Below are 26631 nucleotides of genomic sequence, written 5' to 3' on the forward strand. Positions count from 1 at the left end.
AGGGAGCACTCACAGGTAAGTCGGTTGTAGATTTATTTCTTCGGCCAGACGCGTTTCGGCAGGAACTGCCTTTCTCAATGGCGATAGTGCACGCAGAAAACCACATGACATTACACTTTTGAAAGTACTGAGGCATTTCTATTGGATGTTGTATCGTAGTTGTTTCCGTTATGCCGGCCAATAGTCATGTTGCTTTCTGCGCGGAAGCAATCTTTCTTGCACTTTGAACTCTGTTACCTTCGTTACCGCTGACGCCTTTTCATGCAAATATCCAGGAGGCACTAGCTTAGTAGCGTATGTCTCTACATTGTAGTAATGTCCCATTTGGCTGGTATTTCCGATTCCTAGGCTGCGGCGGTTCTGGCAGTCACTTTCATATTCCAACAAATTGCCACTCACTGCCGAACACCATAGAACGGGTGCCTCCCTCGTGGCAGTGGACACGCCACGCATACAATCGTCACCAAAATCCCAAAGGGAAGGGAGCACTCACAGGTAAGTCGGTTGTAGATTTATTTCTTCGGCCAGACGCGTTTCGGCAGGAACTGCCTTTCTCAATGGCGATAGTGCACGCAGAAAACCACATGACATTACACTTTTGAAAGTACTGAGGCATTTCTATTGGATGTTGTATCGTAGTTGTTTCCGTTATGCCGGCCAATAGTCATGTTGCTTTCTGCGCGGAAGCAATCTTTCTTGCACTTTGAACTCTGTTACCTTCGTTACCGCTGACGCCTTTTCATGCAAATATCCAGGAGGCACTAGCTTAGTAGCGTATGTCTCTACATATGAAAGTGACTGCCAGAACCGCCGCAGCCTAGGAATCGGAAATACCAGCCAAATGGGACATTACTACAATGTAGAGACATACGCTACTAAGCTAGTGCCTCCTGGATATTTGCATGAAAAGGCGTCAGCGGTAACGAAGGTAACAGAGTTCAAAGTGCAAGAAAGATTGCTTCCGCGCAGAAAGCAACATGACTATTGGCCGGCATAACGGAAACAACTACGATACAACATCCAATAGAAATGCCTCAGTACTTTCAAAAGTGTAATGTCATGTGGTTTTCTGCGTGCACTATCGCCATTGAGAAAGGCAGTTCCTGCCGAAACGCGTCTGGCCGAAGAAATAAATCTACAACCGACTTACCTGTGAGTGCTCCCTTCCCTTTGGGATTTTGGTGACGATTGTATGCGTGGCGTGTCCACTGCCACGAGGGAGGCACCCGTTCTATGGTGTTCGGCAGTGAGTGGCAATTTGTTGGAATATATATATATATATATACATCTCAAGCATTTGCAATGCAATAGGTCTCGCATTTGCGACAGTTTAAGCTATTGGCATTGTAAATTACATTTATTTATGTGTTTTGAAAATCTGCAAGCGGTGCGTAAATACATACTTTGTACTTACAGTTGTTGCTTACAAGAAGCATGGCTGGCTGTGCCTCTTTTACTGCCAGCCTTGCTTCTCGTAAGCATGGATTAGAAGTACAAAGCGCATGTTTACGCACCGCTTTCAGATTTTCAAAACACATAAATAAAAGGCATCGTCATTTACAATGCTAACCGTTTAAACTCTCGCAAATAAAAAACCTATTGCATTACAAATGCTTGTTTATGTGTGGATTGTGTTGTGCCTTGATTTCACAGCATTCTATGTCTCTGCACCGCTATGATTATGATGCTGCATAGAATGTTATGTCACTTGGAGTGTTTGCTTGACAGTTACACCTCTTGAGACCAGAGGCTAAGCAGTGGAGTCCTATGCTCCTGGCTGGGTATTCTGTACATATATGCATTTGACCTGCGACTGGTCCTGATGTTTCTTAAACTTACCCTGTTTTGTGAATAAAGAAGCTACATTTTTGTACTTTAGAGTCCACTTTGGTTACTGGGTTTGTGGGACCTCATTACGCAGGCGATGAGATACAAAAATTGATGCATGTGAAAAACGTTAAAAGATGAGTAAACATTTGGATGCCCCGCCAGTGTCCTCGTCATCAGTAGCTTCGCGTTAAGCAGCACATTGAGTAACTGCTGGAAGATTAATTGGAAACTGCACAGAGGGAATGTGCCGGGAAACATTTCTGGGGAAAAGTCGAGCACATGAACAAAAAAGTGCCGGGAGAAAAGCCCATTGTGGAATACTTTGTGAAACTGTTTATTTATTGAAATCTTCCTACTTTCTGCCCAAGGTGTGATTCGGGGCATCGGTGGCGGCAGTAAGGATGCCGTTCTGATATTTCTAAAGATGCTAGTTGTACTGGAAGAGGTTTCATCAGACATGCCTTTCAACACAATATTGAAGCCTTTGGATTTTAAAGTGCCGCATTGAGGTGGTTGGTTATTCGTACTTTAAAAAAAAATAAAATAATTTTTTAAGAAGACTCTGGTAGCTCTTTCAAGAAATGAAAGAGCTATTGTATACTGTATTTTGAGATATTGGCTGTAACAGCACGTTTGCAAACACAGTTTGATCCTTGCACATCATTTTTGGATCATTGTTATATGCTGTGGGAAAGCACAAAACTGGGTATATTTGGTAACAAACAAAATTCACCGGAAAATTTCTAGTGTGTCTGGGAGACCTTTGGCCGTCGCTGCTTGGAGGGGCCACTGGGGGCGTCTCAGATCTGATGGCACATGGTAAAGCCACCAGAGGGGACCCTGGGTGGAGATCTACAATTCTGCCTTCCGTTCTGTCAGACCTGCGCCGTTTCCTTTCCAGCTGTCCCCACCCAGGGCCGGACTGGCCATAGAGGGCACCAGGCATTTCCCCGGTCTGCCACCAGTGTGGAGGCGGGTTTTGGGCCCCCAAGGGGCCGTTTTTGTCACAGAGGGCCAGCAATATCGTCCCCCTGTAACAAAATCGGCCAAAACCGGCCCTAAAATAGCTCCCACCCCCAGTTTGCCAGGGCCGGTTTGTTCTCAGTCCATCCCTGCCCCCCTCCCCCCGGCGCAGGAAGCGCTCTTTGAGGTTACACACTTTCGTGCAGTGGTGTTTCACGGGCGTGCAAGCACCATTTGACCACTGGACGATTAAGGCCCATTGCTCACCCTTTCATCAGAAGCTGTGGTGGGACCTGGGCCCACAGCTCCTCTTGTGACCCTGGCTGGACTGGGAACGTGCAAGGCGAAGAGGGGTCTGTTGTGCAACACGCAACTGCCCAAGAGTGGTTGACACCCGGCCCAGTAGGAGCGCACAGCAGCGCTTCTAGGCGCTATATGTCGTCTTGTGGATTCTGTTCGTGCTCCCGTGTGCGGACCGTGTATGTTTCATGCCCCATGAGAGCAGGGAGGAGCTTGGAGGGCCAAACTGTTCTGGGACCTGAGGACCGCCGGTGCCCATCTGAATAAACATTGAGGGAACGATTGCCTACCAGCAGATGGAATCGGTACTTCCTGATGCAGGGTGCACTTTCCTATGTCCTTTCTGCACCCTTTGGCGCAATGTCTGCACCGTGGCATCCAAACCGCCGGGTCTAGTGGCTCTGTGGACTAATGCGTCTACTGTAGGGGCCTGCGTTCGACCTCATTATCACAGGATCAAACCCCTCTGGGCCTGCTAGGCCTTTCAGCCTTCTGAGGTCGATCAAATGAGTACCATTGAGTTCAGTACCAATAAATGTCTGTTATTCAGGCCAAGATACACTTCTGGGTGAATGCACGCTTTCAAAATAAACTTTGTGTGAAAGAAGTACACCTAACTTGTACATTGTTTATAAAGAAGCAAATGCACAGAGCGCATTTCATTCACCGTACACAGATATAGGAGAAAGTAAGTTTGAAGCAAAACCAGCCTACTTCTTTTTATAACACATCATAAATGACTGTCGCAAGGACTACCCGAATCACCAACACAGACCAGCTTGGTGTCAGCGACAACTATTGGCCCGCACAAGAAAGTGCCAAAAAAGAGCTGCCCATGTGATGACTTTATGCCATGGCCATCGCCTGTAAAAAGGACCTAAATTTCCCCCTCTGACATAATGACACGGATGGTGCCTCACCCGATTCACAAAGAAAGGGTAGGGGGAGAAAACTCTGAGTTTGTGTTCCGGGTGCGGGGAGGGCTCAATACGAATTGGGAGGCTAGAAGCAATATTTCACGAGAGCTGCCAACTTTATATGTTCCAGGTGGGCTGCTGTGGGGTGAGGGGCAGCCACTTGTGAGCATGCTGCAAATACAGGAAGCAGCTGCCATTGTCCCCAATATTAACAAAATAGTGGTCACTGACTTATAACGCAGACCATGTAACTAGACAAGTAAAAGGTCAGTCGTTATGGGAGGTAGCAAATGCAGACAAGGCGGTACCAAGGAGGGACTAACAAGCCTCATAACGAATTGGAAGCCAGCGTTTACGAAGGACACTGACACAAGCCAATCAAAAATATGGGCAGACCTTCACTTCCATACTCCAATACTGCATGCCTCGCAGCAGCACATGCGCTGCCCAGGCTCGGGAGTGCTGTAATATGTGAGGTCATAATCAGTGCATTGCGGGGGTGTAAGTTATAGTTAGCTCAGCTAACTATAGCTGCTGAATCTCTCTAGTTTTGTACGAGTGAAATCTGACCCAACCTAATAACGTCCCTGTAACCTTTCGTTTCTTTCCAGTGTGAATATATATATATATATATATATTCACTGAAAAAACCATAGGTTTCACACACGTTATAGTTAGGAATTAGCATTTAAAAAACCTTGCAAATTCACTTAAACCATAGGTTTCACACATGTTATAGTTAGGTGGATATTTCACTCGTAAAAAACCAATGAAATTCCCCCTTTATAGTTAGTTCAGATAACTATAACTCGCACGCCCGCAATCCACTGCACATGACGTCACATATTACATCACTCATGACATGGTCAGTGGCATCACTCATGACATCATCCTTGTGATAAAGTGGCGGTCGCGCGAGTTATTTGGTTTTCACCCTGTGATTTAAAAAAAATATATATATTTTTTGTTTTTGTTTTTCTGGGTGCGCGCACAGTGCGCGCACCCCCGCGATTTAAAAAAAAGGCTAGGGGGTCAGGAACTCTGTACCCTGCCCCCTTTTCACGTTCGCCACCTTCCTTTTTCACTCTCGCACTGAAAACAAACAAAATGGCGGCCGACACTTCCTAATTTCGACCGATTCGAACGTTGACTAACATGTAACCACCAATCAGAATTACGCTCGCGCACGTTAGGGTGCTCGCACGGTGCTTGCACGGTGCGCGCACCCTACGCGCGTATAGATGTATATATGCTTTTAAATGCTATTTTCTCTGGAAATACTGAACAGATTTACACCAGACCTGCAAAAGGCACTTCCTTGACCTTATGGCTACCTCTCTGCCAAATTTCAAGTAATTCTGTTCAGCCGTTCGGGCTGTAGCTGCGACTAAAGGTCCTATGGAAAAATGCATGGGGAAAACACGTTTTGGGACCCCCCTTTTTTCTCGGCCCCCGCTTGACGAATCACCCCGAGACTTTCAGGGTAGGAGCTGAACGGAGCGCCCCATTAGTTTTGAAAATTTCGCGAGGATTCGTCAACCGGCGCCAAAGTTATTCAAAATAGAATTTTGAGATTTCCTATGGAAACACGGTCCTAACTATAACTATCTACTGGCGACCGCCAGTAGATATATATATATATATATATATATATATATATATATATATTATCTCCGCTAAGGCTAGCCCATTCAAACCCACATAGTCATTTATTCCCATCATGGCACGTGATGCGATAGATATCTTCCAGGATGTGGTAACAGAAGATATCAAGAAATTACGGCCAACCATCCAGGGCAGAAAGAAAAGAGTCAAATTCAAATATCAAGATTTAATCAAGAAACTTCAACACCATAGTGATGTCATCATCAATAAATCAGATAAAGGAGGGAACATTGTGTTATGGCCAAGAAATGAGTATTTAATTGAAGCCCATAAACATCTGGATGACGAAGCTTGCTATAAGAAATCTAACTTTCAGTATCTTAAAGCAGTGAAGGAATCGTGTCTGCAACATTTAAATAAATGGAAAAGAAAAGTTCTGCTTTCCAGTGAGGAATTTTCTTTTCTCAAAACGGATTTCCCTATTACACTTATTTTATATTTTATACCGAAAATACATAAAAAGATTTCACCAGTCTCCGGAAGACCTATAATTAGTGCTAAAGGAGGGCTTCTAGAGAAGATGTCAGAATATGTGGACTTCTTTTTACAAGAGTTTGTTACATCTTTTCCCTCTTGCATATGGGGCACTAATGATTTTCTTGATCAAATAAAGAATATACAGTGGACAGAGGAGTGTAATCTTATCACTCTTAACATTTGTGCTCTAAATAAGAGCATTAACCATAGTGATGGCATCAAGGCGGTAGAATTCTTTTTAACCAGAAGACCTATTGAAAAATATAAACATGGGAAAATGGTCTTGGAAATGATTGACTTTTGTCTACATAATTTCTTTATGTTCAAGAAGGATATATTTCAGCAAACCAGAGGAGTCGGCATAGGAGCCTGCTTCTCCCCCAGCTATGCGTGTTTACACGTTGGCTGGTGGGAGGAGCAGGTCCTCAATGTGCAAAACAAAGAGGTTTGGGACAGGCACTTACTCTGCTGGATGCGCTTTAAAGATGACGTTTTTTTAGTGTGGAAGGGCACCAAAGAATCAGCGGAATATTTTTATAGACGTCATCAACAACAATAATCTCAATTTACAATTCACTGCTACAATTGATAGCGCAGCTATAGATTTCCTAGATGTCCATGCTTACATCAGAGATAAGCTGGAAACCACTCTCTATAAAAAAAGCACTGCGGGGAACTGCATGCGTCCAGCTTTCATCCAAGTCACTTGATCAGGAGTATCCCCTATGGGGAATTCCTTAGATTGAGGAGAATATGCTGCACAAGCCAAGCTTTTGAAAGCTGTGTAAATGAGACAAGCAGAAGGTTCGCTGCCAGAGGATATACAGATAAGATCATCAAATCCGCCTTAAATAAGGTTAAAACACTCACTCACAGTGAATTGTTATGCAACAGAACAGTGGGAGGTCCCCAAGAGTCGAGCATAGATGTGACACTGAGCAAGACTGTTAGAATCCCCAAGATCCCTGGTTGGCTGAGGTAGGTACCGCAGGCCAAGCAGGGACCCGTAAGCCCCAACGTTAGGGAAAAGACAGGTCGCCTCCAGAGATTGCCCCTGCTCCACCCCCTTGGTAGCTTGGCACGAGCAGCCAGGCTTATCTTCAAGGCTTAATGTGTAAAGTATTTGCAATTACGCTCACAGCAATCCAATTATGACACCACAAATAGACTCCACACAAGTTTAATAGAAAACAAGCATATGTTTATAAAACGATATATGATGCGACCACACAATACTAACATACAACATATGTGTGAGGGTAATGTTCCCCCTGGCCTATTATTATTGAGCTAAACTAAACAATCCTATGTCGTAATATGCAGTTCGATATCCAACAGTCCGGTACTTCACAACATAAGAATAATGCAGATCGTAATACGGTTATCTGGCGAGTTGTACTGTCACTGTAATACAATGCGTAAAGCAACAACGTGGTAAACTGTTATGCCCCTGTAATGCAATGCGTACGGTCCCTTTTCAGTTACTCTGTGGGGGGGAAAAAGCAATACAACGTGTAATACAGTTATCAGACAATTCGTTATAAGAAATTAATGCAATGTGGAACACATATTTCCGGCAGTTCGGTATGCAACACTAATGCAATGTGTAATACGACAATCCGGCAGATTGTGATGCAGGATTCAGACACGGCGTAACACATCTATCAGGCAGTTTGTTATGCAAACCTAGTGCAATGCGTAACACACCTATCATGCAGTTCGTTAGGCAAACTAATACAATGAGCAATACGGCAAAACAGGCAGTACGTTGTGCAGAAATAAAGCAATGCGTTATATAATCATCAGATACTCTGCTACGCAGAAGTAATGCAATACGTAAGTTACTCCAGCACCATTCAAGGTGCCTCCGACGGTCTCTCCGCCACTTGTGCTGGCTTGCGGTTAGTCTCCGGCCACAGTTGACCTCCCACCCCCACACGGGTAAGATAGAACACAGTAACTGCAGCTTCGCACTCAGGCCCAAGTGCTGCCCCTCCCTTGGCACACGGGCCTCAATCCGAGCCGAAGCAGAGGCTCAGGGCAATGAGGCACAGGGTCAGACTGATTTGCATATGGCCATGTCTGAACTGGGGTGGCAGAGTGGGCTAAAGAACGGTGATGGATCAAACCCAGATCTGTGGACTGGGTGTGAGTGTTTGATTGGTTCTGATGCTCCGTCCATCACCACTCCCTTTTATACCGCATTGTTCGCCATAAGTTGGCAGGGTATGCTCAGACGTGAGTCCCTTGCTCACTTTGCCACTGGATTCAAGCAAGCCTGGCTGAAGACGGCTGAAATGCCAGAAACCGGTCCTAGGAAGCTTGTTTCCGGTCCAGGGAAGGCATGGCTTGGCAGTTCGGGCTGGACTGTTCCAATGAGGCACAGGGTCAGACTGATTTGCATATGGCCATGTCTGAACTGGGGTGGCAGAGTGGGCTAAAGAACGGTGATGGATCAAACCCAGATCTGTGGACTGGGTGTGAGTGTTTGATTGGTTCTGATGCTCCGTCCATCACCACTCCCTTTTATACCGCATTGTTCGCCATAAGTTGGCAGGGTATGCTCAGACGTGAGTCCCTTGCTCACTTTGCCACTGGATTCAAGCAAGCCTGGCTGAAGACGGCTGAAATGCCAGAAACCGGTCCTAGGAAGCTTGTTTCCGGTCCAGGGAAGGCATGGCTTGGCAGTTCGGGCTGGACTGTTCCAATGAGGCACAGGGTCAGACTGATTTGCATATGGCCATGTCTGAACTGGGGTGGCAGAGTGGGCTAAAGAACGGTGATGGATCAAACCCAGATCTGTGGACTGGGTGTGAGTGTTTGATTGGTTCTGATGCTCCGTCCATCACCACTCCCTTTTATACCGCATTGTTCGCCATAAGTTGGCAGGGTATGCTCAGACGTGAGTCCCTTGCTCACTTTGCCACTGGATTCAAGCAAGCCTGGCTGAAGACGGCTGAAATGCCAGAAACCGGTCCTAGGAAGCTTGTTTCCGGTCCAGGGAAGGCATGGCTTGGCAGTTCGGGCTGGACTGTTCCAATGAGGCACAGGGTCAGACTGATTTGCATATGGCCATGTCTGAACTGGGGTGGCAGAGTGGGCTAAAGAACGGTGATGGATCAAACCCAGATCTGTGGACTGGGTGTGAGTGTTTGATTGGTTCTGATGCTCCGTCCATCACCACTCCCTTTTATACCGCATTGTTCGCCATAAGTTGGCAGGGTATGCTCAGACGTGAGTCCCTTGCTCACTTTGCCACTGGATTCAAGCAAGCCTGGCTGAAGACGGCTGAAATGCCAGAAACCGGTCCTAGGAAGCTTGTTTCCGGTCCAGGGAAGGCATGGCTTGGCAGTTCGGGCTGGACTGTTCCAATGAGGCACAGGGTCAGACTGATTTGCATATGGCCATGTCTGAACTGGGGTGGCAGAGTGGGCTAAAGAACGGTGATGGATCAAACCCAGATCTGTGGACTGGGTGTGAGTGTTTGATTGGTTCTGATGCTCCGTCCATCACCACTCCCTTTTATACCGCATTGTTCGCCATAAGTTGGCAGGGTATGCTCAGACGTGAGTCCCTTGCTCACTTTGCCACTGGATTCAAGCAAGCCTGGCTGAAGACGGCTGAAATGCCAGAAACCGGTCCTAGGAAGCTTGTTTCCGGTCCAGGGAAGGCATGGCTTGGCAGTTCGGGCTGGACTGTTCCAATGAGGCACAGGGTCAGACTGATTTGCATAAGGCCATGTCTGAACTGGGGTGGCAGAGTGGGCTAAAGAACGGTGATGGATCAAACCCAGATCTGTGGACTGGGTGTGAGTGTTTGATTGGTTCTGATGCTCCGTCCATCACCACTCCCTTTTATACCGCATTGTTCGCCATAAGTTGGCAGGGTATGCTCAGACGTGAGTCCCTTGCTCACTTTGCCACTGGATTCAAGCAAGCCTGGCTGAAGACGGCTGAAATGCCAGAAACCGGTCCTAGGAAGCTTGTTTCCGGTCCAGGGAAGGCATGGCTTGGCAGTTCGGGCTGGACTGTTCCAATGAGGCACAGGGTCAGACTGATTTGCATATGGCCATGTCTGAACTGGGGTGGCAGAGTGGGCTAAAGAACGGTGATGGATCAAACCCAGATCTGTGGACTGGGTGTGAGTGTTTGATTGGTTCTGATGCTCCGTCCATCACCACTCCCTTTTATACCGCATTGTTCGCCATAAGTTGGCAGGGTATGCTCAGACGTGAGTCCCTTGCTCACTTTGCCACTGGATTCAAGCAAGCCTGGCTGAAGACGGCTGAAATGCCAGAAACCGGTCCTAGGAAGCTTGTTTCCGGTCCAGGGAAGGCATGGCTTGGCAGTTCGGGCTGGACTGTTCCAATGAGGCACAGGGTCAGACTGATTTGCATATGGCCATGTCTGAACTGGGGTGGCAGAGTGGGCTAAAGAACGGTGATGGATCAAACCCAGATCTGTGGACTGGGTGTGAGTGTTTGATTGGTTCTGATGCTCCGTCCATCACCACTCCCTTTTATACCGCATTGTTCGCCATAAGTTGGCAGGGTATGCTCAGACGTGAGTCCCTTGCTCACTTTGCCACTGGATTCAAGCAAGCCTGGCTGAAGACGGCTGAAATGCCAGAAACCGGTCCTAGGAAGCTTGTTTCCGGTCCAGGGAAGGCATGGCTTGGCAGTTCGGGCTGGACTGTTCCAATGAGGCACAGGGTCAGACTGATTTGCATATGGCCATGTCTGAACTGGGGTGGCAGAGTGGGCTAAAGAACGGTGATGGATCAAACCCAGATCTGTGGACTGGGTGTGAGTGTTTGATTGGTTCTGATGCTCCGTCCATCACCACTCCCTTTTATACCGCATTGTTCGCCATAAGTTGGCAGGGTATGCTCAGACGTGAGTCCCTTGCTCACTTTGCCACTGGATTCAAGCAAGCCTGGCTGAAGACGGCTGAAATGCCAGAAACCGGTCCTAGGAAGCTTGTTTCCGGTCCAGGGAAGGCATGGCTTGGCAGTTCGGGCTGGACTGTTCCAATGAGGCACAGGGTCAGACTGATTTGCATATGGCCATGTCTGAACTGGGGTGGCAGAGTGGGCTAAAGAACGGTGATGGATCAAACCCAGATCTGTGGACTGGGTGTGAGTGTTTGATTGGTTCTGATGCTCCGTCCATCACCACTCCCTTTTATACCGCATTGTTCGCCATAAGTTGGCAGGGTATGCTCAGACGTGAGTCCCTTGCTCACTTTGCCACTGGATTCAAGCAAGCCTGGCTGAAGACGGCTGAAATGCCAGAAACCGGTCCTAGGAAGCTTGTTTCCGGTCCAGGGAAGGCATGGCTTGGCAGTTCGGGCTGGACTGTTCCAATGAGGCACAGGGTCAGACTGATTTGCATATGGCCATGTCTGAACTGGGGTGGCAGAGTGGGCTAAAGAACGGTGATGGATCAAACCCAGATCTGTGGACTGGGTGTGAGTGTTTGATTGGTTCTGATGCTCCGTCCATCACCACTCCCTTTTATACCGCATTGTTCGCCATAAGTTGGCAGGGTATGCTCAGACGTGAGTCCCTTGCTCACTTTGCCACTGGATTCAAGCAAGCCTGGCTGAAGACGGCTGAAATGCCAGAAACCGGTCCTAGGAAGCTTGTTTCCGGTCCAGGGAAGGCATGGCTTGGCAGTTCGGGCTGGACTGTTCCAATGAGGCACAGGGTCAGACTGATTTGCATATGGCCATGTCTGAACTGGGGTGGCAGAGTGGGCTAAAGAACGGTGATGGATCAAACCCAGATCTGTGGACTGGGTGTGAGTGTTTGATTGGTTCTGATGCTCCGTCCATCACCACTCCCTTTTATACCGCATTGTTCGCCATAAGTTGGCAGGGTATGCTCAGACGTGAGTCCCTTGCTCACTTTGCCACTGGATTCAAGCAAGCCTGGCTGAAGACGGCTGAAATGCCAGAAACCGGTCCTAGGAAGCTTGTTTCCGGTCCAGGGAAGGCATGGCTTGGCAGTTCGGGCTGGACTGTTCCAATGAGGCACAGGGTCAGACTGATTTGCATATGGCCATGTCTGAACTGGGGTGGCAGAGTGGGCTAAAGAACGGTGATGGATCAAACCCAGATCTGTGGACTGGGTGTGAGTGTTTGATTGGTTCTGATGCTCCGTCCATCACCACTCCCTTTTATACCGCATTGTTCGCCATAAGTTGGCAGGGTATGCTCAGACGTGAGTCCCTTGCTCACTTTGCCACTGGATTCAAGCAAGCCTGGCTGAAGACGGCTGAAATGCCAGAAACCGGTCCTAGGAAGCTTGTTTCCGGTCCAGGGAAGGCATGGCTTGGCAGTTCGGGCTGGACTGTTCCAATGAGGCACAGGGTCAGACTGATTTGCATATGGCCATGTCTGAACTGGGGTGGCAGAGTGGGCTAAAGAACGGTGATGGATCAAACCCAGATCTGTGGACTGGGTGTGAGTGTTTGATTGGTTCTGATGCTCCGTCCATCACCACTCCCTTTTATACCGCATTGTTCGCCATAAGTTGGCAGGGTATGCTCAGACGTGAGTCCCTTGCTCACTTTGCCACTGGATTCAAGCAAGCCTGGCTGAAGACGGCTGAAATGCCAGAAACCGGTCCTAGGAAGCTTGTTTCCGGTCCAGGGAAGGCATGGCTTGGCAGTTCGGGCTGGACTGTTCCAATGAGGCACAGGGTCAGACTGATTTGCATATGGCCATGTCTGAACTGGGTTGGCAGAGTGGGCTAAAGAACGGTGATGGATCAAACCCAGATCTGTGGACTGGGTGTGAGTGTTTGATTGGTTCTGATGCTCCGTCCATCACCACTCCCTTTTATACCGCATTGTTCGCCATAAGTTGGCAGGGTATGCTCAGACGTGAGTCCCTTGCTCACTTTGCCACTGGATTCAAGCAAGCCTGGCTGAAGACAGCTGAAATGCCAGAAACCGGTCAGACTTGTGTCGTGGCAGCAGCATCCATTTTGTGATGCTGAGGCTTTGGTCAGAGGCTAACAGTAAAGTATGATTTCAACATGTCTTCTCCCTCTAGAAGGGAGGAATAATATCCTCATTGCCAGAAATGGTATGGGGGTATTATTCCAAAGTGTTAGACACCTTACACGACATGTTTTGATAAAGCCAAACCATAGTTACCATAACCGTTTAAGATTATAAGGCACTTTACGAGTATATGGTAGGCTATATCATAGAACAGCTATAAGGACATGGTTCCGAAAGCTGCAGACAGGCTCAGCTCATGCTAGAGCACCATCTCACATGTTACCAAGCACTCTGCCTCCAGGATTGTTAAGGCCTGCCATAGGAGTGACTGATAGGTACACATGTGTCTATATGTAAGTTAGGTATAGGAATACTACACCTAAGCAAGGGGTGATTACACGACCTTGCCCCAGCTGAGTGATCAGCCAGTTGTGTCAAAATGGAAGGCCAGGCCAGGGGTGGCATAATACATGCTGCAGCCCCTGGTAGGCCTAGGGTACACCTATGCCCTGGGTACCTAGGGTACACTGTACAGGGTCCAATAAGGTGATCCTTACTAATTGGTTATGTACCTAGGGTACATGGAGTCCATTTTAAAGAGAGAGCAGACAGCCTGAGACCCTGAATGGCAGGATCTCAGGCCAACTAAGTCGAAAAACCAGCTAGACACTAGGCAAAAAGTTGGGGGTAACCATAGTCAGATATCCACCTTCCTACAGTCGCCAGTAGGTAGTTATAGTTGGGACCTATTTTCCATAGAAAATCCGCAAAATTCTATTCCCAAAAAGTCTGGCACCAGTTGACGAATCTTCACAAAATGTTCCAAACTTTCGGCCAGCTCCGGTCCGCTCCTATCCTGAAAGTCTCGGGATGATTCGTCAAGCAGGGGCCGAGAAAAAAGGGGGGGTCCCAAAACACATTTTCCGCATGCATTTTCCCATAGGATCTTTAGCCACAGCTACAGCCCTAACTGCTGAACGTAATTACACCAAATTTGGCAAAGAGGTAGTCTTCAGCTCAGACTCGTTCCTTTTGCTTAAATGGTGTTAATCTGTTGAGTAGTTACTGAGAAAATTACAGTTGAAAGTACATATATATCTATGGCCTCGGAGGATCCGCGCACCCAATGCACACCCTGAGCGCACCCTCTGCACACCATGCGCGCACCCTCCCGATCACGCGCTGAATGCTAATTGGCTGTCAAGTGGTTGTCAACATTCGAAACCAGGAACTGTTGGCAGCCATTTTGTGCCTAGGTAGAAGCGAGGCTGAAAAAGTAAGGGAAATACGTGTGTAAAACATATAAAGGGGGCAGGGTAGAAATACTCTGACCCTCTAGACTTGCTCAGGGGGTCCCAGAAGGACTCCCAGGACCCCTTTTTTTTTTTTTTAACGGCAAAATGCGCGCAGGGTGCGCGTATCTGGTTGTAAAAGAAAAAAAATGAAGCGTGGGCTTCTGCGGTGCCTTAATAATTAGCCCCCGGGGGGGCCAAATCCCAGGGGCAAACACCGTATCATATATTGGGGGGCCCAGGGGCCCTGGGGACCGCTACCCCAGGGCTAGAAAATAAATGGGTGGGGGGGCTGAACTGCCCCCCCAAACCCTGGGGACCACCACCCCCTGGGGCTTTATTTTTTGAGGGAGGGGGGCTGTGTGGCCCCCCTCCTCGAGCCCTCGAGGGCCCTGGGGACCATCACCCCCCAAGGGCCGGCTCCTGCAGTGTCCTGGGGTGCCCACCCCCAGGACACTGTTTGCTATGAAAGGGCGGGACTCTCCCGCCCTCTCATAGCAAACTTTGTTTGGATTTTGAAAGAGAGAGCAGTGAAACCTGCTCTCTCTTTCAAAATCCAAACCATATGGCTTTTCTACACGGGGATCTGCATGTCAGCAGCTCCCCATGTGGAAAAGCAATGCTGGCTCCCGAAGGATGCGGGGAGCCGGCTGGGAATGTGTGGGCGTTGGGGCTCCCCCCACAGTCCCCAACGTTTTTTATGAGCCCTGGGGATGGGGTCCCCGGGGATAATAAAAATTAGTGATACGGGCTATTTTTTTTTTTTAATGTTAAAATTAGGAGTCCCGCATCCAGCGCGGCTCACAGCGTGCCCCCCTGGTGTGCACACGTTGGATTTGCGCATCCACCGCATCAACCACGCACATGACGTTTCGCGGAAGCACGCGAGAGTTGCGTACCGTACTTCGTACGTGCCACGTATGCGCTTGGAGGCGCGTACCGGTCTCATAGCAATCGCGCACGACAATACGCACCCAACGCACACCGTATGCGGATCCTCCACTACAATCATAAAATGGCGACTATGTTCCGCGCAGGGATCGAGAAAGGTGCGCATTGGGTGGGCGAATAAAAAAAATTATCAGAAAAAAATAATAATAACAAAGTATTAAAAATATAGTTTACAAAATATTTAAAAAATAGATAATTTTTTTGTACAAATATTTTTTTTAAAAATCATTAAAAACAAATAATATTTATATATTTTTTAAAAGAAATAAGTAAAAAAACTTTTAAAAATGGTGAATAACAATATAACAAAACATAAATAAAGGAATTGATTCACTGAAAAATAAAGATTTAGAAATCCTATGAAAATCATTAAAAATCATAGGTTAGAGATAGGAATTAGCATTTAAAAAACCTTTGAAATTCACTGAAAAAAACCATAGGTTTCAGGCACGTTATAGTTGGGAATTATCATTTAAAAAACCTTAGTAATTTACTGAAAAAACCATAGGTTTCAGGGGCGTTATAGTTAGCTGGACATTTCCCTCGTACAAAACCATTGAAATTCCCCCGTTATAGTTAGTTCAGCTAACTATAACTCACGCCCCAACAATGCACTGCTGATGACGTCACATATTACATCACTCATGACATGGTCAGTGACATCACTGATGACATCACTGATGACATCACTGATTAAATCACTGATGACATCATCCAGTGACTGTGTGTTTCTGTAAAGTTTAATTTTGTTTTATATATATGCCAAGCTGTACTGAGGAATGAGTGGGTGTATAAGTGTCTGTATGGAGGATTTAGTAGGTGCGTGACTGACTGTATAAGTGAGTGATTAAACGTAAATGTGATCATTTGATGCATCTTTCCACAACCTAATATAACCTTTGATACATCCACTCTAAATTACATACTTCCACTCTCAAAACCATAGACACTCCAACACCAATAAGTACATACCCCATCACAGTCTTAGGTCTACACACCCATCCACTCACTCACCCATACAGTCACTCATACTTATGGTCACTCAGTACAGGACTATCATATGCACTCATACACCTATATCGACACTCACACACTGCTACTCATCCATAGAGGTACTCACACACATAGTTATGCAAATAATTAATCACACTGCCATTTACTCACCTATACAGTTCTACACACACTAGCTCAATTACTCATACAAATACTAGCACATTCTTATGCTCTTATAGAATCAATGATACAAGCACACACACTCATCCATACAGCCACACACACGATCACACACTCTCACTTAGTCATTTCTGTACTCCAACACACATATATACTGCCGTTCACATATGTACTAAATCACACATGTACTAATGAAATATATATTCACTCACTAACACAACCATACACATACTCACCCACCCATACAGTCCATCACAGACCTAGTCTTGAAACCATGCACCCAGTGAATCACCCACTCACACATCTATGCACAGAGTCACACACACCTCACCCACACAAACACTCAGGCACCCATACAGATACTCAGACAACCAATCAATAACTCATAGACACTCATGCAGCTATTCACAAACCCATGCAGCCACTTACACACCAACAGACATACGGACATTCACACAGTTTAGTCACTAACCCATGCATTTAGTAAGATACGTTTAATCACTCACTTATACAGTCAGTCACGCACCTACTAAATCCTCCATACAGACACTTATACACCCACTCATTCCTCAGTACAGCTTGGCATATATATCAAACAAAATTAAACTTTACAGAAACACACAGTCACTGGATGATGTCATCAGTGATTTAATCAGTGATGTCATTTGAGATGTCATCAGTGATGTCACTGACCATGTCATGAGTGATGTAATATGTGACGTCATCAGCAGTGCATTGCGGGGGCGCGAGTTATAGTTAGCTGAACTAACTATAACAGGGGAATTTCAATGGTTTTGTACGAGGGAGATGTCCAGCTAACTATAAAGCCCCTGAAACCTATGGTTTTTTCAGTGAATATATATATATATTCACTTAAAAAACCATAGGTTTCACACATGTTATAGTTAGGTGGATATTTCACTCGTAAAAAACCAATGAAATTCCCCCGTTATAGTTAGTTGAGATAACTATAACTCGCGCGCCCGCAATCCTCTGCTCATGACGTCACATATTGCATCTTTCATGACATGGTCAGTGGCATCACTCAAGACATCACTGATGACATCATCCTTGTGCTAGAGTGGCGGTCGCGCGAGTTATAGTTATCTCAACGAACTATAACGGGGGAATTTCATTGGTTTTTTACGAGTGAAATATCCACCTAACTATAACATGTGTGAAACCTATGGTTTTTGAAGTGAATTTGAAAGGTTTTTTAAATGCTAATTCCTAACTATAACGTGCGTGAAACCTATGGTTTTTTCAGCGAATTTGTATGCTTTTTTAAATGCTAAGTTATGTATGTATTATTATTTTTTTTATATATTTATTTTTCAATAAACTACGTATTATTTTTATTTATTTTTTTATGGTTTTTCACTGTGCGCGCACGGTGCGCGCACCCCCGCGATTTTTAAAAAAAATAATTTAAATGTTTTTTTCTGCCTTCGGGGTCCTTCAGGGACCCCCTGACCAAGGCTAGGGGGTCAGGAACTCTCTACCCTGCCTCCTTTCCACGTTCGCCACCTTCCTTTTCCACTCTCGCACTGAAAACAAACAAAATGGTGGCCGACACTTCCTGATTTCGACCGATTCGAACGTTGACTGACATGTAACAACCAATCAGAATTACGCTCGCGCACGTTAGGGTGTGCGCACGGTGCGCGGCTATAGATATGTATGTGCTTTTAATGCAATTTTCTCAGGAACTACTGAACAGATTGACTCCATATATGCAAAAGGCACATCCCTGACCTGAGGACTACCTCTCTGCCAAATTTCAAGTAATTCTGTTCAGCCGTTCGGGCTGTACCTTCGACTAAAGGTCCTATGGGAAGATGCATGGGGAAAACGTGTTTTGGGACCCCCCTTTTTTCTCGGCCCCCGCTTGACGAATCCCCCCCGAGACTTTCAGGGTAGGAGCTGAGCGGAGCACCCCATTAGTTTTGAAAATTTCGCGAAGATTCGTCAACCGGCGCCAAAATTATTCAAAATAGAATTTTCAGATTTCCTATGGAAACACGGTCCTAACTATAACTATCTACTGGCGACCGCCAGTAGATTATATATATATATATATATATATATATATATATATATATATATATATATTCAAATGGTGCACTAAATACACACTTCTTTGGTTAAAAATACCTGTGGACTTTCTCTCCGGTGCGGTGGAACTCTTGTTGAGTGGAGGTGTGGAGTTTCTTGAAGATCTATATATTAACTTCATAACTACACTTACCTTGTGTGGTAAAAAGCATACACATGGTAATTGCATGCATGGTAAATGGGGCCGGGTAAAGGCTGTTTCCCTTTGTATTGCCCTTCTCCAACCTCCTGTCCACCACAAAAGCTTTAAATGAAGCCAAATAGCACTGCCATACCTGAGAGTTTTTTGGCTTTGTTAATGCATTTTTTGTTATTCTGCATAGCAGCATAGGCTGCTATGCAACATGGCTTAAAGAAGGGGAAAAAGGGCTATGATGTGGTAAACTCTGGTTGCGTCATTGCATTTTCTTTCTTTGTCTGTGCCGCTGCGCATCTTCTCTAATAAAACATTGACAAATCCAATAGATCTTGCATAGTCGAAACCTATTGGCTTTGCCAATGTTTGTTACTGTACCCATGCATGTGTCTTCGGGTTTGGACTGGGCAGCAAGTGGCATCCATTAGTGAATGAGACAGCTAAATACGCAGTTTTGACTGTGTAAAGGCATGCTTGTCTAAGTGTGCTACAAGGTATGCAACACTATGCACTTCTTTTTAATGCAGGCGGTGCTTGTGATAATAACAATAAATCAAGAGTAAAGACCTGCCCACCATCCCATAAAACAGGCAACAAACGGACCAAAAAAAACAGGCCTGTAGGACCTAATGGCGCATAGACCAGTGAACCAGCAGGTCCCTGTTGACATGTTAATGGACTTAACACCTCGTCAAGTCCTTCCAAGCATAGGAATAGAGCAGTGGTTACCAAACTTTTGACTTCTGGGGACCCCCACTTAATCAGTACTGGAACCTGGGGAACCCAACTGAATCATTATTCGAATCCGGGGACCCCCCAGCGAGTCATTACTAGAAGCCAGAGACCCCGGCCTAAGTAATGTTGATGATTTGAACCGCAAAACAATACACAAATACTGAAAAAATTATTCATCAAATAAATACACAAATTACACATTTTATTTAATTAGCAAACACTTTTAAATAAAAATAGAAATCAAAATGTAATTTTAATAGAATGGTTGGAGCTTTTTTAAATTCAATTGAGGCCACTCCTCATCCATACTATATATACAGCGGAATGCACCTGCACTGCTCTCACAAATCAAACTGAGGACATAATTAAATTTTTAGCCTCCAGTTACTAATTCCTTCACATTTACGGTATGTTTTAAAATGTCCACTTGTACATTTTGCATCTTTATATATACACTTTATTAGTCTGTTTAATATTATTTGATTTTCAAAGTAGTCGTGGACCCCCTGATGAGGCTTCAGGGACCCCCAGGGTCCTAGCTCTTCCGGCTAGTCCTAAATTAGAATGGCTTGGACGGCTTTTGGAACTGGGAGTGACGGAGACCCTTTCTAGGTCTGATTTAAGAGTGCATCTATTGTACCAACTGTTGCCATTTCTTTAAAATCTACAGAGTGGGCTCCTGCGTTGGAGAATATCTCTCTCGTTTTATGCTATTTGCTATTTCGTGGATCATTCTGCCTCCAGTGGGGTGCTTGCATTGCAACACACGAGGGGCTGTTTTAAATGTCAATTGTGCACTGACTCTTGACACATTTATATATATATCATAATTGCAAGGTGTTTAGAAGGCAACCGATATTTTTGTTTAACTTTTATTGCACTTTTAAAAAAAAATGTTTTAGTCCGGTACAAAATGCAAGCCAGACCTATTAACTCTACCAATGCTTGTTATATATCGAACTATAAACCCCACTTCTCCTATTTTCCAGAACAGGGATCCCTGTACAGCTGTGGCAGTACCTCCAAAGTAGGATAACTCTGTGTGATAGGGATGGGCAGGATGCGCCTATCAGAGTGGGGAGGATGTTTCCTTACCTGGACAGGTAGCTAGGGAACATATCGCCCACCACTCTGGATACCAGGTACAGTTCGTTCAATTTCATGCTCTCTCAGAAGTGAGGTCTCTTCTTTCAAGGCCAGTCCATGTTAGATTTGTCCTGTGCACAGAGCTGTGTTTCCGTGGCCCTCTGCCCTGTTTACCGCCCAAAGTAGAAAGACGGTCAAATAACCTTGGAAAAGGTGAAGTTTACCCAGGTTACACATTACCTCCTGACTAGCTGAAGAGCGGCGCCACAATGACATGCGCGACCCGTGCTCCGTGGGCGCTGTCGGCGTCTCCTCACTGACATTACATATTGTGTAACAAATGTGTAATAAATTGTTTAGGGCGCGACGGGCATTTCTGTCCCCAGACGCTCAGTGCTGTGGGCGGAGTGGATGTTAGCAACTGGTGGCAACCAGTGGGAAACTGTTGGCCTCGTAGTTAATATTCGTTCCTAGTGGAAGTCTACAGCCATCGGACTCCACTACTAAAGCTTGCCTCAGATTACAGACGCCTTCACGAGGCCAGTCGTGGCCTACCGCAGCAGTCTTTAGTCATGCTCCGGGTCAATGGAAAGGGAGGACCAAGTTAAGTGGCAGGGTTGACTAAATTATATGCCAAAAACAGATGCATTATGCTGCCTGATGCGGCAGATTTCATAATCCTATTATTTAATTATTTTTAATTTTAAAACTGTTTGGGCCAAGATTTCACCCCATTAGTACCAGATTAGCACCTAAATATAGCAATAAGGAATATGAAGGGGACTAATCGATCTTTGTGAAGTTGCAATATTTTTAGAAACTTTAGACTTGTTTGAGCTAGATTTTTTTGTTAAAATATGAAGATTGTTCAGTACTTGATGGATTATGTGGCAAATCCATAATTATACAAAAAACGCCGCCCTTGCAAAATAACATAATTTTAGTGGCCCTGGTCATAATAGATGCTGCTGATGGAGCGGCCCAGTGTTAGTGAACTACAGGCACATCCTTTATTTATTTATACTCTCCACCGTCTTCCGACACAGAGAGATGGCGACGCGGGCCTCCCCAATGCCGCACAAAGAATGACTCTGGGAATTATTTTTACATTTATCTATGCATTTATAAAGTGCAACCAATAACGAGAGGTTTTCCTAGCAACATCCATTTAGTAAACTGAAATCGAATTAGAAGCATGTTAGACCGCATAAAGTGAAATCTTTAGAGATTTCTTAAACAACAACAGCGCATCAATGTACCATAAAGAGTGGGAAAGATTATTCCATAGATAACAATTATGGCCTGAAAAGGATCTGTTTAAAAAGTTTCAAAATGTGATTATCAAAAACTGATTTCATCGGAGTGGGATGGAGGGCCACTACCTAAAACTGCCACAACTTCATTAGCCGTTTTCGGAGCCATTTCTACCACTAGTCACCATTTTAGGGTGGCTCTCTAGTTGATAATTTTCCTCTAATTCCGGCCTAGTACTTAATGAAGCCTGGGGTGCATATGAGCAGGTAACACAGAACCTGAGTTTCTGCACGGCACTACGCCACTACTCATGCATAATTAGCATAGAGAGCCCTTTATTAGCAGTCGGGCTGGCATGGCTCGCGGGTGGGGGAGGGGGGTTGCACAGGGGGGTGTTTAATTTAATAATAAAAAAAGATTAAACGTACCTACCCGCTGGCCAGGTCCCGCGTTGTCTCTGCTTCTGCTCCTGCTCTCCTGCCTCCGGAAGCAGGCATCCAGGTTCCCACCCCTAAGCCAACCACAACTCTGCAAGCAGCGGTGTCATTGGTTAGGACGCCGCCCAGCCAGGGGCAAATGGCCCGGCCATGTTTTCCATGTAGGCTGCATTGCAGCCTGCATTGGAGAAGGACAGAGTGCGCATGACTGGTTTGGTCGGCCCCAGAGGGCCGACCAAACCAGTCACGCGCACTCAGGAGTTGGCACACCACTCCTCACCTGCCCAGCCCTGCTCGCAGAGCAGCCCCGCCCACCCGCAACCAAACCCTTCTGCTTTCTTGCAGTGCGAGAAGTAGAAACATAAAATGGTAGTTATTACTATTTTATGTTTATGATTCTCACACTGCGAGAAAACAGCAGGGTGACGTTCCTCCGCCCAAAGTCCCTGTTTATTAGGGGGAAGCATCCAAAATTGAAAAGTTTACACTGTTGGGGGAGAGCAGGGCCGTTTTTATTTCAGTCCTCATTGCTCTGCATTCTTAACCAGTGTTGCATTTTATATGTTTAAAACGTTTTAAAAGGTGATTATCAAAAACTGATTTAATAGAATTGGAAGGGAGAGCCACTATTTAAAACTGCCACAACTTCATTGGCCGTGTTCAGAGCTATTTCTGAGCCGTCATTTTAGGTCGGAGCTCTAGTTGATGATTTTCCTCTAACTCTGGCCCGGTACTTAATGAAGCCAGGGACACGAACATGCAAATGCACGCCAAAAGTGCACCAAAGGCAAGCCCCTTTACGCCCGTCCGTGCTAGCCACAGGCCAGAAACCGTGCCTGTTCCCCACCCACACGGACCATTTACTCCCCAGCCCAGCTCGACACGTGCAACCGACCAACAAGTACAGTTCTGTCAGCACTCCGTAATACCCAATAGTACTTATTAGGTATGCAACAATTGTAAGATGGACATAGGAAACACTGAGACAACAACCAATAACATAATACAGCCCCCCCTCGATTAAGGATATTCACGAGTGGCAGATGCTGCTGCTGAATTTTCAGTCCCTGCCAAAACACAACACTGAATTGTTCATGCTACTGGATGATAAACACCCAAATGTAGTTGCCATAACAGAGACATGGCTACGAGAGGACTCCATGCAAGATGTAGCCATGGCTCTACTGCAAGTCTATGCTATTGCAAGGTGCGACTGCGAAGACAGATGGGGTGGTGGGGTAGCCATCATTTTTAAAGAAACACTAAAAGGACAATTCACTCCTATAAAGGTTCCCGGAAGCGAATGTTTGCTTTTCTCAATCGACATCCCAGCCACCCAGTCATATTGATATATCGTTTGTCAGGCCCAGCCTCAGAATTCAGGTAAGCGCGCCTAGAAGTAATAGCTGAGCTTAGCCTGCAGAAGTCTAATTTCACATTACTGGGAGACCTCAATCTACACTTTAACAATGATAGCAACGAAAATATAAAAAACCTTATTGACGATATGGCAGCCATCCAGATGACTCACTCGTAAAGCAACCCACCCACAAGCCAGCTCACCTACTGAACCTTATCTTCTGTAATATCAATGAGCTCATAATGGATCGCCTATTCCATTATACTGGTTGGACCACCACTTCATGCCATTTTCCCTGCTTGCATTCCTGCATAAAGCTAAGTCGCCAATTCCCACCAAGCTAAGGCGATGATGGTCAAAGGTAGATCACACATGCTGGGAAAGCTCTATCCACCCCAAGTATGTATGGAAAGGGAAATCTTTGGGAGATATAACAAGTTTGAGAACTGGTTCAGAGGCTCTCTGGACACTCTGGTCCCCATGAGGTCGGATGGGGGGGATGGGGGGGCAAGTCGCTTGGCTGAACGTGCTCCATAGTTCTCAGCAAAACCCGTTGAATAAAAGAAAACAAGCAAAAACACTAGAAAAAGAATGGAGAAAATAGTATGATGGGGCCCAGCAAGACATCATATAAAAAAAAATCCATTAAAAAATACAGATGTGTGAGAAGAGAAGCAAGAGTCGTGTCTCTTACTTCAGCGCCAAAATAGAGAATGCCCCAAACTCTTCAAAAGAGTTATTCAAACTGGTAAATAGCCCTATGGAGCAACCAAAGAATCAAATCAGTCCCACCCTGTTAGAAATCTGGTCTCTAGTTGACAGAGGACAGCACCCTGACCAAGTAGGGACCACAATCCTAATCAGGGTAAGTCACAACACTATCCCACATTATCCTGTGCTCACCCCTGGTAGCTTGGCACAGAGCAGACAGGCTTAACGTAGAAGGCAATGTGTAAGGTATCTTGTCAATAACTCATACAATAACACAGTAAATACATCACAAAAAGACTCCACAACAGTTTAGAAAAATAGAGAATATTTATCAAGGCCAGAACGATCAAAGTCCATTAAGTAAGTCAAGATATAGCAGGCTGAAGCAATAAATGCAATAAAGCGATTAGAAGCCGGTAGTGCTAACAATGTAACTTCAGGTCGCAAGGGACCGTTGCAAATCCAAAGTCCTGGCCGGAGCACAGGGTGGCTACAGGGATCCACTTCGGTCCACTCAGCACAGTACCTAGGAGCCTGGGGCGCAGTCTGCACGTCGAGGCTGTGCGTCATCCGATGTTGGTTCTGAGAGGTTTTGTAGCGAGGCGTTGACGATTCACGCTACTTTACGTCAGACTTGGCAAAAGCTCAGCTGCAGAACCCACTTCTGAGGCACAGAACTTGGAGTTGGCATGTCAGGAAAAAGTAGGACTCACAGAATCCAGCAGCACCAGCAGAACTGCAGGAAGTATTTTGAGTCCCTCAGACTTCAGAAACGGGAAGCAAACTGACAAGCCCATAGAGATCACTTTGGAAGGAAGAGAGAGTTCAGCTATCCTTCATCAGTCAGACTGCAAGCAGTCCTCCCAGGAAAGCAATCCAGTTGAGTTCTAGGAGCAGCACCGCAGTTCTTCTGACAAAAATTCGTTGTAGGACCATAAGTGTCTGATTTGGGAGGGTCATAGAACCAGTACCTATACTTAAATGTGCCTTTGATGTGGGGAAAACTTCAGAGTGGTTTTGAAGTGTACGGGTTCCCGTTTCAAAACTGTCCTGTCTGCCAGGTTATCTACGGGGATCACCAGACCTTTGTGCTGGGTCGGGTCATTATTCTTTGATGTCCCAGTGCGGGCCTCTTTTACTCCTGTGTGCCCAGGGCAGCCATCAGAGTGCATATGGGTGCAGCCACCTCTAGCGTTCCTGTGTTTATGGCTGTCTGGGAGGAATGCACGAATGGGAACTGTCACCACGTCTTGATGTGTATTGGAGACAGGTCGGGGCAAAGTTAAGAGCAGAAAAATTCCCACTATCTAAAAGTGACATTTCTGCACTAGTAGTGTTAAATTCTCCCTCACCAGCAAAACCTATTTATGACAACTATTCCACTCATACCAAACATGATAAACCTACTCCCCTAGGATTAGGAATTATCACTTTGAAGCATGTATGGGAATTTCCATTGCTTAGTCTATGAGAGGAGTAGGCCTCACAGTACTGAAAATTGAGATAGGCTACTTTTCACTATCAGGACATGTAAACCTAGAAGTACAGGTCCTACTGTTCCCTTACATAGCACCATGCCCTTTGGGTTATCAAGGGCTTTCCTTATGGGTGACTTCTATGCAATAAAAGGGGAGTTTAAGGCTTGGCAAGTAGCTTTAAATGCCAAGTCGAAGTGGCAGTAAAATGCACACACTGGCACTGCAGTGGCAGTCCTGAGACATGGTTAGAGGGCTACATATGTGGGTGACACAAGCAGTGCTGCAGACCCACTAGTAGCATTTGATTTGCAGGTCCGGGGCATATGTAGTGCACTTTACTAGGAACTCATATCTACATTTGATATGGCAATTGGGTATGAGCCAGTGTTGCATGCTTCATGGAGAGAGCACAGGCACTTTAGCACTGGTTAGCAGTTGTAAAGTGCTCAGAGTCCTAAAGACAGCAAAAACGAGGTCTGAAAAAGAGGAAGGCAAAATGTTTGAGGTGACCATTCAGAGAGGGCCATTTTCCAACACTCCCGCATAGGAGCGCTGTAACATGTTTGCAAACCTTTTGCTAGGAAAGGTGAACGACATTCTGCTAGCCTCTTTGCCACACTGACGGACATATTCAACCATTCACTACTTAGCTGCATTCTCCCTTTGCCTTTGGCATGGAAACATGCAGTTGTTAAACCCCTCCTGAAAAAGCCCTCAGCATATCCCCTTCATGCCCAGGACT

The 26631-nt window shown here is 45.9% G+C and overlaps 1 protein-coding gene and 1 long non-coding RNA gene across 4 annotated transcripts in view; one reads left to right on the plus strand and one right to left on the minus strand.

Moving 5' to 3' along the window:
- Positions 1–20812, minus strand: part of LOC146855537 (uncharacterized) — a 174939-nt gene extending 154127 nt beyond the window's left edge. For all 3 annotated transcript variants that reach the window (XR_014981341.1, XR_014981338.1, XR_014981339.1), the window contains exon 1: positions 20659–20812. This is a non-coding gene — a long non-coding RNA (uncharacterized LOC146855537). The remainder of the gene's footprint in view (positions 1–20658) is intronic.
- Positions 1–26631, plus strand: part of HAL (histidine ammonia-lyase) — a 269994-nt gene that overhangs the window by 89712 nt on the left and 153651 nt on the right. The window lies entirely within an intron of this gene.

This window comes from Triturus cristatus, chromosome 4_1 (genome assembly GCF_964204655.1).
Source record: "Triturus cristatus chromosome 4_1, aTriCri1.1, whole genome shotgun sequence".
NCBI classification, from domain to species: domain Eukaryota; kingdom Metazoa; phylum Chordata; class Amphibia; order Caudata; family Salamandridae; genus Triturus; species Triturus cristatus.